Raw genomic sequence first — 12,737 nt, 5'->3', positions numbered from 1 at the left:
CATAGATCCGGACCATCGGCCACGCCGGGGAGGCATCCCTTTCATTTGCGGTTTCTGCTCGCTCCGCATCATTGATAGTAATAATAATAATAATAATAATAATAATAATAATAATAATAATAACGGTCAGCGTGCGCAGATATTAGCGATTTGTTATTACTTTCGTCTGAAGTTGGAGGCGCTGAAATTTTGCAATCCGAGGAAGGTTCGTCAACCCTTCAAGACTTGGTTCTATCGTGAAATATTCGGAATGGAATCCGCCGTTTCGGCGAAGGCTGCAGAGCTTGAAGACTCGAGGCTCGCCCTAATTATAATCGTCGAAGAATTCTCGCGGCATGGGAAATTGGCGCGCGTCAGATCGCGGGCGAGGAGGAGGTACGTGACCCAGAGCGAATGCCAACCCCGAGCTGCCGGGGGAGGTGTAAACGACCGAACGAAGGTCGAGCCAAGGGCCGTGGGCGCGAGATGTTGTGGTTCCATCAAGTTCCCACCGCACCAACCCGCCAAGTGGGATTCTACGAGTCCCCTAACTCTCTCTCTCTCGTTGCTAACTCACAAACGAGAGCTCCTGACGTGAGAATTATCCGCGGGATAACGCTGTTCGAGCCTCGGCGGAACCCGGTTTTGAAACTCGCTCGGCTTAACGGTACGAACTTTGTCTAGAAGAGGGAACTTCTCGCCTGAGGTTCCCCTCTTCCTACACGCGCGTATATGCGTATGTTTGTGTGTGTGTGTGTGTGTGCGCGCTTACTACGGTATCTTTGCACACCTAAGCCTGAATGGTATGCGAGCGCGCCCGACTCGACGATGAAGATGTTTTGTCATCCGTCATTGGTCGAGATACTCACCGAAGAAAACACCCCGCGTCGTAACGACTCGATGGTTAAGGAAAATGTAATCACCGTTTAATTGCGCGATAAAGTACCGAGTTGAATTCACCGTACATGTTCATTGCAATCATCGTTTCACCCGAGGAGCCCACCTCGAATATCGCTCGAAGGAATAGAAAAAACATTTTAAAAAAGTCGTTAATCCTCACGTTTTACCGCGTGCTTTCATATTCGCGTGTAAATTTTATCAAGCTATATAATGTCGCGCCGTGAGTCGAGCTCGCGCAACGTTTATTGCCTGATGATTTATTGTACAATGTCTTATGTTAAGAACAAATCTGTTTTTCCCCTTTGTTTGCTACCGCTGCATCACTGCAGTATCTTTCCCGCACCTCTCGCTGATCCCAAAGCTTATACGGCGAGAACTAAGAACTGAAAAATGAAAGCAGGGCTTTCTATTAATTAATCAAGGAGCTTGTCTCAGGTTTTCTCTATACGTATTCATTTGCGAAAGCAATTTCACCGCCGTAAAAGCTCCTGAGAGAATATTACACTGCTCTGGTTACAAACGATCGTATAAGCCAGTAAAAGTTTTCTGCGTTTTTCTCAACGAAAAAAACACTCACACACATACACCTTTATTTGAAAAGTAAAAAGACAAGTTTTACTTTCACTGCCCACAGATTTGTTCGTAAAGCTGATCTCCGCTATTATCCTCAAGCCTGAATCAAGAATCTTCTGAGATCAAAGCAATGCCTAATCAGTTTGTTTTGTCTCTCACTGCAGCTGATCGCATTGTGAAATTGTACAAGTTTTAAAGCTGAATTAATTTTCACTACTATTCTACTTTTGTTCCGTTTGTTCTTTGTTGCCGCGCCGGGCTGCAGGGAAATCTCCGTTGCTGAATAAATAACAATTACGAAGTGAAAGTTAATAACTCTGCTCTGCTTCGCTGCAAATGAAGAATACAAAACAAACTATAAGTTCTAATGCAACGCGCACACAGTGCATCCCTTTGTACGCGGTCATTACATCATGAGTGTATCATTATTCTTCAAACTGAATTCGTCAAAATATTTACAAGTTATTTAAGGTACAAACAGCGTAAGAACACTCGTCTACCGTAGGTGATTCCACGTATAATATCATTCACCCAACTACACTAATTGTAAGTCCTAATCATTTTCCGTCTAAATGCAGAATACTACCTGCAGCTCGTCGTGGTTGATAGTCGTATGCATGCATAACGGTACACAGAAATCGATCACCCCACTTTTCCACAATTCATCTCGATCATTGTTACTATCCATATTCGCAAATAAAATCGCCGAGTCGTTATTCGGGTTAGAAAAATCGCTTACTCGAGTCCAAATTTTTTTCTTCTTTATCTTCTTCTGCTTCTTCGTCCCAATCGTCTTAGGGTCACATCTCGCGGGGCTTGGATAGGGCTGTAATAAAATCTTGCGCTCTCTCCGACCTATACCTAACCGTCGGTGAGATGAAATAAAGATTGGAGACACGGATGGGTCGGTCTTTGAATGTGGTTAACCAAAACCGCTCACCACCTGAGTGAGTTGTTTCGTTTGTACCCGGATAGCTCCGTTCTGCAAATTAGGCTATAGTCCTTAACAGGGTTAAGCTCTAATTTTGTTGCTCCTCTCGGTTAAAGTGTTTCGAAAAAAGATGTGAAAAATAAAGCGAGAACTTCAGGCTTCTGTATCCTAAGAGATAGGTAGGAGATTTGAGAAGTTTCTAATTTTTACGCAATGATAGGGAATAAAAATTAACCGCGAAGTGCCAAAAATCATATCGTAGGATTCAAATGGGAAAGTTCAAAGGCCTTGCGGCAGAAGTTAGAGTCGAGATGAGAGCCTAGGGTTTTCGCTCCATACATGTTTAAATTCATTTCGAGACATTTTAGCCCACGGGAGTAACGAAATTCGAGAATAACTACATTAAGGACTGCACAATAGGACACGCGATATATCTATATCAGTACACGAAAATCGAGTCTCAGGTACACAGGCATAAACTTGGAAACTCTCAAGTGGCGAAGTTGAAAATTATCCAGGTAACTTCTGCCCGTCGCGAATCTTCAAGAAATTTGTATCATAAGTTTTGTTCGCGCTCTATAAACTCGCGCCCTTTCTATTCCCTCTTACATTATTACAGGTATTTAGGTGTACTTACGAAGCTCCGTTTTATCATCGAATCGTTTCATTATTCGGACACGCGCCGACGCAGGGCAATGTTTTTCTTGTTTCAACTGCTTTCAAGTTCCCTCGCAAAGGCAGGCACATTCTCCTGCAGCTACTATGGGATAAATATTTTTCACCGAGAGTAGCACGCGTTTATACATCGATTTTCGATCCGCTAGGGGCGTTTCTACATCCCGCTTCAAACGGTTAACGCTAACGTACCTTCGATTATACCCGTCTCTATCTATATACACCTATCCTACTCGATGATAACGATTTGCAGGGTCGGCTGTATCTACCCTGGAAGAGAGATACGACCACGACGCGACGCCCGAAATGGCACGCGTGGGACTTCGCAATGACTTCCCACGTGTGCCGGTAATTATCCCACGGTGCAATTGACGCTTCTTTACTCCGAGGCTTCAGTCGAAATTTGGAATTTGAGGAAAAGCGAATGATCTCTTTGTTACAGGGTAGCCTAACACTCGTTATAGACGCTGCAAAATAATGGAATCGTCATGGAATTTCCCACAGCGATTTCACGATGGATTTGTTTATACTTTTTATTTTTCTCATAAATTGCAGATCAATTCGTTCGAAAAGTCCCCTGAAATTTGAACTGCGCTGTTCGCTTGCTCGGAAATTAATTAAATTCTGTCAGGCGATTCGATTTCCAATAAGGAAAGTGAGCTTCTTCTCATTTCACAGATGATGCTAGGAAACAACCGGTACACACACCTACCCTGTAATTTTCATCCGGACTGTTAACGCCGGTTCCATTTGGCGTTGGTTTTCTTGCCACGGGTTGAACGAGCGGGTATTCAGCGAGGCTCATCCAGGGAGTTGAACATTTATAGTTCGTCAATGTTTTATAAGTTTGGGTCGAGTAGCTGAGCGTTCCAAGCTCGAGGCTTAAGGCTTCGGTGGATTGCGAAATAGCTCTCCTAATGGCTTTGGGATTGAAATAAATATTGCAAGATTGTTATGGACCGGGCAGGGGCGCACGTGTGTTGGTATTTATGTTATCCACGTCCTTTACTGCACTCCATCAATTCCCAAATCCCTTCCAGCATCCCCCGCGAGTCCCGATGTTTTCCTTTTTCTACGGGAGGAATTTAATTCCTGCAGCTCGCCTCTTTCGAAGATGGCTTTAGAAACGGCGCTTCGAGTGGTTTCGGGCTTTAGCCTCCGGCGTATACTTCCCCAAAAGTTGTTCTATTTTATATCATAATCGGCATGCCGCCATTATACGGGATAACCGGCCTGATCCCACATCCTCTCACGGCTCACTTGTGCGCTCTGATCCTTGATGGATTCGTCGGAGCTTCACGGCCGTCGTTGTTGCCTGCGATATAACCCAGTTCTACTTTCGAAATCGAAAACTCGTACACACGTATACACGTTGTACGGAGCCGCGTGATCGTACGTGTCGTTTTGCCTAATTGCTTCAGAATCAGCGATGCTAATTTCCACGAAATTACCACCCCTGTAACCCCGGTCAATTCCGCAACTGAATTGAAAACACGGAATTGAGCCCATAGAAATCACCCCGCCGCAACAACCATCGTCGAAACAAATTTACAATTACATTCTCCCGCGGTTCGGCGCGCTCCGGTTCTCGTTGCCGCGTCGCAGGTATTCCAAATTGATTATCGAGTTCCTTCACCTGCGTCATTCGTCCGAAGTTGGGCCTCACCGTTCCAACTACCATTCCCGGGAACACGCCGCGACGATCGGAAAATTGCAAGGGCTGAGAATCTGTTCTTCGGCGGGATACAGAGTGGTTTTGAAAACGGAAGTATACCGCGGTATTTCCGCGACCGAATTTATCCGCTGTTGAATATTCACAATGTTTTATTCGGGCAAACAAATTTTTGAATATCCATCAACGAGGGCTGTCCGGCGTCCACCCTCCTCTGCACCTGTGCTGCAGGGTAAACATCGAATTATTCGACAGTGTCCATTACTTTGGCGATACGAGACAACCGGGGATGTGGACGCGCGTACGTACAGAGGGATTCCAGATTCCCTCTCCGACATACAGGACCGATCAAGCCCTGTCAACACCCGTTTTTATCCGTGCAGCTGAGTAATTCAATATTTTTGAAAGAGCTTTTCAGTCCACGCAGCCAAGGATTATTGTACCTACCTACCTTCGTACATTTCTGATCCACCTCTTTTTCATCCGTGACGTGCAATATCAGATTCAATTTTCACTCTCCGAGATGCGATATGGATTGAATACGGGAAATTTTTACCCTCGCGATATACGAGCGCCGAGCAGTTGGATTGTAATTTTTAGCTTTGCGGATCCGTGCAGGGGATGAATACGGTCGTCTTGGTTATTAAATTTCTATTAAATTGTCGCGCATCCGGGGTCTCAATGTACAAGGATAATTGTCGAGTAGGAATTGGAATCTTCTCGGGCAATGTCAAGCGTTCGCACGATTTGTTTCACGGCACTTTGCAATTATTGAAAGAGGCCGAACGTTCTCTTTTACGATTCGTGCCAGGCAGGCGCCGCGACCACGTCGTCGACCTCGGTTTGTCACTCGGAAGGGTTGCAATATTCCATTCGTTAAATTCCTGACCCGTTTCTTCGCGAAAATAGAAAAAAAAAACCCTTGGAGAATATATTCTGTATGCAAAGTGGGATCAGTTTTTGCTGCGTACGTTTCGCGCCGCGTTTCATAGCTAATGTGGTTTTGGCAGCTATAACTAGGAGAATACACCGGAGTAAAGCTCAACGTGCACGTTGATCTTTGTCTTCTCGTTTTTCCATCGGTCTTGATTCCCCGCGTTCCGTTTTTTTGCTGCCTCAGACCTTTGGAGACACGCGTTTTTTAGGGATCCGCGTTTCTCTCGCGCCCCAACCGTCTCGGTATTTTTTGCACGCGGTTAGAACGCGAAATGCGTTCCAGGCACGAAAAAAACATACATGATTTATAAAAACACATGAATAAAAATACATTCTCTGAAAGGCTTAGATTATGCATGAACTTGAGGCGAGATTTATGAATCATGTTTAGCCAACTATTTTCAGTCCACTGCGGGGGGAAGAAAACGCTTCTGAATTCAAATTTATCTCGGTGGGCAATATCGCCATGTTTGGAAAGGTGAACAAATAGGTTCGCAGAAAATATACGTATAAAAATCTCGAAAATTGAAAAGGCTAGGCGTGCACGCGAGCGAGGGCAAATTGTATCACAGTCGAAATTTCGTCGAAAAAACTTCTATTTTACATTATGCTACCTTTGTCGCGTGAAATTCAAACAAGATATGACGTTTATCAGCGTTCACATGGAATATTGTGTCTGTATGGTCGTTGGTCGATATTCGTTACACAAAGGACGTCGACCGAAATGGTCAATTTTTTTTCTGATGACCCTTTGATTCCCTGTGCAGAGCATCCGAGTATAAAAAAATGTATTAACTCCGAACTTTTAACGTTTCAAAGCTCGATGCGTGCCTGGTTGAATTTACATTTATCATCTCGATTGATCGAACGCTGAGTGTTATTCGAAAGAATGTGAAAATTGAACTTTCTCACAAAAAATTCCAATTTGTTGAATTTGAGAGATAATCCCGTAGTCTGGGGAAGTTGATGCGATTGCGAGCGTGATTTCGGGGATGTAACCGAGGGGTGGACGGGTTCCGGGATGTGATTAGATGCTGTATCTAGATTCGGAGGTTTCACTGCCGGGGCGAAGCCATCGAAACTCCCCGGCGTTCCTGGTCCCCTTACCGTTATTGAATGATAATTCCCGATCACTCCCTCGGGAGGATTCCGCCCTCTCTCCCACCCCCGCCTTCCCCCCTTCGTTCCGACCTGCCCAAATGCCCCTTGGCGCTAACGCCGCGTAATATAAGCTGGATCGCGTCGGTATTCCCACCCTCCGCGACTACGTCGATACATGGACAGTGGCACACGCGGGAATTTCGGCATACATGCGTATAACACATTTGCCAAGATGGCAGCGCAAGTGCTTATGGGTCAGTTTATATTCTACGTGCGTAGGCCGACGGCCAGCAATGATTTACCGTCTGGCTCGCACAAGCAGGGCCAACTTCCTTTTGCCCATCTGCGATCGAGCCTCGCTGCGTAAACGTTTTAAGTCTGTGCCAAAATTTCTCACGGCAGAGACGAGCGATGTAGGAAATATCGGATGCATTTGAAGGCTGGGGTGCGGTACGATAAAGATTCAAATTCGAGTCGAGCCACGTCGCTTACGGTTAATGATAATTTTACGGAAAAGAACAGTGAGCCATAATTTAACAGGAACATGATTCCGATTTCAGTAATCGCATTCAAATCCGGTAATATAAATCATTCGGCTTCCGATTGTTTACGAGTTTAAAACGAATTTGACGTCAACGGTTTTTTTCTCTTTACAGATTATGTATAAATGATTGTTATAAGTTTGATACATTTGTCAGAAAATTATTTTCCATCCACGAGGCTCGATGATTTTCTGCACATTTTTCTTTTCACATACAAGATATTTAAATTACACCCATGTAGATCAGCGTTGAACATCGTACTTACTCAGGTATACGCGTATTTATTACAGGCTTAATTTCCCGAGGTACATGAGCTTGATTTCCGTCTCCTTTTCATCCCTCGTTTTATTATTCCCCCCGAATCTCTCCGTCTCCCTTTTTCTCTATCTCTCCTTTCCGCTCTTACTCGGACTCCCTGGAAAGTAAATTCTGCAGCATCCGCTCCTTGAGGAATATAAAATTTCATTTCTCGGTAGTACCGATAAGGTTCAACGAAGATACTTGACTCCCTGGAGAAGCTGGGCGATTGTTTCGGGATTACATTTGCGAAGAGCGGGATATTAGGAGATTGCTTACGTGTTTTATTATTATACCGCGTGTACGTATCCGACTCAGCGACCCCGAAAATCCACCTAATGACGAGAAACACATGTTCCGGACAGGCTTCTTTTTTCCCAGAGAAAAAAACCCTTCGAGATCTGTTCTCGATCATCCTTCCCTTATCAATCCCGTGAAGATAAAAATCCTCCGGCGGACATTTCGCACCACCGCGGCTGGTGTAATTTACCGGAGTAAGCGTTATAATTCCCGCGGACGCTTTCTCAGCGGCCTCAAGAAGTCGGGCTGCGAACTATGACGTAGCAGAAGCGAGAAAAAGAACGGAAGAAAAAGAAGAAAATACGACGAGGGTAAGAACACACCCCCGAGATTTCATTTCGAGGGAAATGCTGTGTAAATAGTGGCAAAGGGTGAGGCCTTGGGGAGTTTGGGGCGTTTTTTTCTACCCTCAAATCTTGCGGGGGTTGGACGGAGAGGGGACGTAACTTCTCTCTTCGCAGAAAAAGCAATTTTTATTCTGAAATTGTAGGTAAATACGCAAAGGCCTATGAAATCTTGACGAATTTACAACGGGATACATACATGCACGACGTCATATACTTTCGCGTCTATGTTTAGACATTATACTCGTTATAGGTATAATGTAACACATATTGTTTCAAAGTTTTAACGCGCGGCTACTACGACAAAAAAATTCGGTAATCAAACGACCATCATCCACGTATAGTAGTATAATACAGGACTGAAAGTATGTTTATTTAATTTGGCGAAAGAAAATTTCTGCCCAAACCTCGATATGGTTTAGTTACATACAAAAAAAACAAAACAGATCTTATTACTAATGAAATTCGAATTTATGGGATATAGGTGAAAGATGTGTGAATTTTTAATTAAAAATTTTACTAGTGACACGAAGGTTGTTAATTGCATAGAATAGAGCCTGCACTTCGGCATGTAAGTTATACGTATAACCTGAGATTGTGCCTGAGCGTGTTTTTGTAATGAGGTAACGTGGTTTTTTATACGTGTATATATATATATACGAGTAAGTTCCTATATACATATATACCTGCTCTCTCTCTCTCTCTCTCTCTCTCTCTCTCTCTCTCTCTCTCTCTCTCTCTCTCTCTCTCTCTCTCTCTCTCTCTCTCTCTCTCTCTCTCTCCCTCACAGCTATTTGAATATTCATTCGGGTACCTCTATACTCTATAGCTATTTTGATTCTTAGCCATTTCTGCGGGCTGCACGCGTTACCGCTGCGGCTGCGATTCCGACACGGCAGTTTGGAAAGGGACCAGGAGATTTATCCCCTCGAAGCCGCGGGTTTCGCAGTCACGTTTTCCCAACCTCGCCGGCAACTTGCGGCGCCGGCTTGTCAAAAATGCCCCGTATCTCTTTGGTACATCGAAACCAGAGTTGAAAGGAATTCTCTATTTAAGAGCGTACAATTCGTACGAGTGTATGACAGCTATCAATAAATAGGAATCACGTGGGCAAAGCGAAGCACATTTTATTTTTCAAAAATTCAACCCGTCGGGTTTATTGCGTATGTGTATATATGTATGTATACCGACGTTTCAGCATCGATCATAAATATAACGAAATGACCGAAACTCAAACGCTAGACAAAAGTTTGATCGATAGCCGTGCAGTGAAGCAAAAATTATTTCCACTCTTTGCGAATGGGAAAAAAAAGGAAAATGAACGGGACGAAAAACTTATGAAAAATAGATGAAAGGAAACATTCGAAATGCTAGATAATCACAGGCGAGACGTCCCGGGTAGTATCGCATTTCCGAGTGGTCTGCTATAACGTCTGACGAGGGTGGGCAGGTCGAAAAGTAAGACAGTGTTGGCACTAGAACGATAATTGCGTCTCACTGGAGCGCTTTGAAAGCGGGAATTTAGCAGGGTCGCGGAACATCTTGAGAACTTTCACAGGGACGCCAGGATCGCTGCAGGATCCGGTCGCAAACGAATTTCATGGAGATTTCTTGAACGGTTGATCTCCGGCTGTCTCCGGTTAGCATGGCGGCAGGAATACGTTACGTATATTACACAAACGCAGCTCTTGTACAACCCGGCGAATCGAGGGGCTCTGGATCCGTCCTCCGTTTTTGTGGCTGAAAATTAACAAGTTCCGTCACGTAGCAGATTTAGTACACGGCTAGACCCCGAGCTCTCACTCAGACTCGGTTTTTAAGTCCTTTTCACCGAATCCCTCCGCGGGGTGCAATTCCGTTTCCTACGAGTTAGGCGGGCATGCCTGCGTAAAATTCGACCCCCCGATAATCGAGTTTCGACTTCGAACTCCGTTGCCTGTAAGGCACGGTGAATTTGATCAGCTACGTTACGTCTAGTTTCGATTCGTACGTAGAGCTAATCGCGATGCAGGTGCGAATTGAATTGTCTCATGGTATGCTTAATAAGCAGCGTCACGCGTCGTACGTGAAAACGGCGTTAATGGGACAGCCGGGCACATGCTTGGTAGTAATTAGCGGGTAATTTCGAAAATCGTAACAACGATATCCGCCCCTGCAGACACGGCCGGCTAATGAACTGAAAAAGACGGCGTGCCGGCGTGATTGTCTAATAACTTTTTGCCGTTTTCTCCATCCGAGCCGGTTTGGTCCGTAAGGGAGAGAGCCTAGAGCCCTTTAGCGCCCAATTAACTGTCACGCTCCTGCAATTACGTATGATAATCGTTGCCCTGATACCGTAGGAACGTACGAATAACCGGCAGGCGCGACGGCGACTTCCTCGATTAGATATTGCAGCTCAAATAGCTCGAGGCTCTTTCCTCGATAGCGAACGAGTCGAGGCTGGAAACATCCTGTCAGCATAATTCCCTGGAGAGTTGCAGAGGGACTGGAAAACGGTGATGAGGTGGAGAGGTGAGAGGAGACTTCGGGGGAAAGATTGGCCGGCTGTAGAAGACGAGGAAGAGGGAAAGGAAAAGGTCCGGGATGGCAAAAGAAAATTGGTCCGAGCTCGGGACCAGGATTATAATTAAATCTAATTACAGTGGTACGTGTGCGGTACACAGAAATTCACACGGATTTCAGCCGATCGTAGGAATTGCTGTCTTCCTTCTTACGCGAAATACGTCGTCCAACCCGTCCGAAGGTTTTTAATTGTTGGAAATCACTTTCAGGTCACGTTAGCATCGTCGTGTCCCTAGGGCAAAATCATTATCATCCTTATCGTGTTTGTCATTTATCAGAATTGAAAGTATAACATACGTATCCAGTCGGTCAATGTGAAGATTGTTTCTCGACCGTGTGTGATGAATGTATAGGGTTCTTGGTGTCATCGGTCGTTATGTATTAAAAAACACATATTGACGTTTTCTTCCTTTGGGGGGGTTGTGTGAATAGAAAGTTGTAACTTGAAGGGCCGATTAATCAGAACATAACCAGCCAGCCAATTATTAAACCAATTACTGAACTTAAAAATACACTATTACTCAACCAAGATAGAAAGAAAAGGATGGCAAACTTAACTTTACCGAAGTTTAAAGCGGCATAAAAACCGTTAATTAACGTATATGAATAAAATCGTGTTAAAAATGGTCACCAAGGTCGTCGTTGGCCAAGAAAGAACAGAGTTTGGAAAATCATCAAAATACAATCAAAAGGGTGAAAATTACCAACAATAGTAGAGAACAGCATTTATAACTTGTCTGGTTCTTTAGGCGTCGTTGCTCTTATTTTATTTAAACAAGTAACAATTTCAGGAATGAGTGTAGGAAGTCCGTCAATTTTTGCAAACGTCAATTTCGCAAGTTCACGGATTTTTATGGGGATTTGAGATACGTATCTGACGAATTACATACATTCGCTTCGTTGAGAGAGACAGCAAAGAAAATGTTTGAGAATAACATTAAATGACAAAATTGTAGAGTACACGTCATTATACTCTGATTCGCTGTATTGATTTTTTTTATCTATGTTAAGAAATCTCTCTATTGCTAGCGGTTAATTCGGCGCTGTTTGTTAAAAAATGAAGATAAAGAGAGAACATTTACAACAGATTAAAAATCCTGTCAAAAATTCCTGACCCCCCCCCGGTAGATAAATCACGGTTTGCGAGTTAATTACGTACGTATAAAACGACGAGGCTTAATTCTAGGCCGGGAGGAGGATGGTAAAAGAGAAGCAAAAAAAAAAAAAATATCGTCTTCGAATAACAGTACACGTGATTTGAGCCATCCCAACAGTTGGCTAATGTTCAAATTTAAACCACCAATTAAATAATCCCCGAGAATATGGTGGGTACGTGTCACTGCATAGCACCGGCCGTGTAATGAAGCCCATACTGGCAAGCCAAGAAGCTGGCGAAAGAGGGGCAGAAGGGCTGGGACAAGCTCCTGGGGTTTGTTTCAGCGCGTAGAAACCAGCTGGGGAAGTCCCTGAGCGGATGACTTCGTTCAACTTCGCTCCCGCTCTTCCACGTGACTTTCGTTATAACGAGCAACGCCCTCTACCTTCGGCTCTCGTCCCGACGGTGTGCTTTCGAAATACAAAATTTTGGCGAAATTGTTCACGTCGTCACGAGAAAATCTTAGTCTCGAACATGTTTCATTCATTTTACGGAGGAATGACGTTGTTCAGGGGATACACTGAATTCTCGCCACGAAATCCAACGATTTAAACGATTGTCTGAATATGTCTTGAAATGTTTCTGAATGTTTCGTTTGATATACTTTGATCAAAGATACACAAGTAAACGAAAAAAAAAAAGAAAAAAAATGAAGAAAGAGGCTTTATACCGAGTCATTTTGAAAATCCAGCAAGCACTTTGTAAAGTGGAAACGTGATTATTTCTCCATTTCACCTGTTTTGGACGAGGAAGTAATTGCCGAGTCACT

The 12,737-nt window shown here is 44.1% G+C and overlaps 1 protein-coding gene and 1 long non-coding RNA gene across 3 annotated transcripts in view; one reads left to right on the top strand and one right to left on the bottom strand.

Moving 5' to 3' along the window:
• LOC107216470 (glutamate receptor 1) overlaps nucleotides 1-12,737 on the top strand; it is a 157,882-nt gene that overhangs the window by 9,371 nt on the left and 135,774 nt on the right. The gene's annotated exons all lie outside the window — the stretch shown is intronic.
• LOC124292752 overlaps nucleotides 1-12,737 on the bottom strand; it is a 156,215-nt gene that overhangs the window by 12,935 nt on the left and 130,543 nt on the right. The window lies entirely within an intron of this gene.

The sequence above is a fragment of the Neodiprion lecontei genome, chromosome 2 (genome assembly GCF_021901455.1).
Source record: "Neodiprion lecontei isolate iyNeoLeco1 chromosome 2, iyNeoLeco1.1, whole genome shotgun sequence".
In the NCBI taxonomy this organism is placed as follows: Eukaryota; Metazoa; Arthropoda; class Insecta; order Hymenoptera; family Diprionidae; genus Neodiprion; species Neodiprion lecontei.
Note: the sequence above shows the minus strand (reverse complement) of the source record. Positions and strands in the feature narration are given on the sequence as shown.